The sequence below is a fragment of the Nestor notabilis genome, unplaced genomic scaffold (genome assembly GCF_000696875.1).
Source record: "Nestor notabilis isolate BGI_N333 unplaced genomic scaffold, ASM69687v1 scaffold30225, whole genome shotgun sequence".
Taxonomy (NCBI): domain Eukaryota; kingdom Metazoa; phylum Chordata; class Aves; order Psittaciformes; family Psittacidae; genus Nestor; species Nestor notabilis.
In genome coordinates this window covers 431-1,541 of record NW_009929372.1, presented here as the reverse complement: position 1 = coordinate 1,541, position 1,111 = coordinate 431, and the positions used below count along the sequence as shown (strand labels likewise).

The 1,111-nt window shown below is 42.2% G+C and overlaps 1 pseudogene across 1 annotated transcript; it reads right to left on the bottom strand.

Moving 5' to 3' along the window:
• Positions 1-55: 55 nt before the first annotated feature.
• Positions 56-891, bottom strand: LOC104406066 (annotated as a pseudogene). Its single transcript, XR_719916.1, has one exon. The product of XR_719916.1 is annotated as a fibroblast growth factor 9 pseudogene (transcript).
• Between the last annotated feature and the right edge of the window lie 220 nt (positions 892-1,111).

The following is a 1,111-nucleotide window of genomic DNA, read 5'->3' as shown; positions in this document are numbered from 1 at the left end:
CCGTCCCCCCGCCCGCAGTTCTGCCCCAGTATTTCATCACATGACCACTAAAGGGTTAAGGATAATACCTACCAAATCTGCTGTGGTCTTGCCTGGTTCCCTGGATAGTACCATTGGGGAAGATTTCTAAATGAAATCCAGTCCTGCAGTATAGCTGCCTCCGCCTGAGGATCCCCTTTAAATGGTCCAAGTCCGTGACCGCAGGGCCCCTGGGCAGCCCACCTGCCTCAGACTGACCCAGGTGGTCACTTAACAAAACCGGGCTATCCACCGGCAAAACGGGCACATTCCCAAAGGGTACTGCATCCTGCACACCGAAATAGTTCCCAACTTCACCTAAGGGAGCCATCAGAAGATTCTGCTTTTAGAGAATAAGAATAAACAATAATGATGGTGCCAAACCCAGGAGATATAAGATTAGGTATATTCCACTCCTCTCCCCTCCCTAGCGCAGTTACAGAGAAAATGTTCTTTCTTCAATCCATTAAATGCATAAATAAAAGTAATATTCTGTTTTGACTGGTATAGGTTCAAGGTCAAACCAGTTAGTCTAAGAAACCACCACTTTATACTCACACACTGACATATTTATAAACATATAGATGTGTATATCTATATAAATGCATATATCCCCAGCTCTTAGCAAGCAATACGGTCTTCAGCCCATCCAACTGTAATAAAGAAAAAAATCCGTAGTTTCTCCATTTGGTTTAAGATAAGAATGACCATAGCAACTTAAATACCTAGGCGTTATAGGGATTTTTTTTTAAGATGCACAGGCTACGTCAGGATTTATGGATTCTGACTCCAGAAAGGCATGCGCTGTTTTTACTCTATAACAGACTGCATACATCAGCATGAATCCTGCAAAGGGGGAGGGGGGAAATCTCACGTTGTTGGCTGAGATAAATCCAAAAAACCAAATGGTATGTGTGGCCCTTTTGCCTTTGAAAAAAAAAAAAAAAATGGAAAAAAGAAAAAGGAAAAAAAAAACTTTTGACGTCCAAATCTATTATCCAGAATTCTCAGGAGGCTCAGCAGATGTCCACTGGTTTAGGATTATTGGCGATCCACAAGCAAAGCAGCAACATACAAGTGCTTGTGTCTTTCT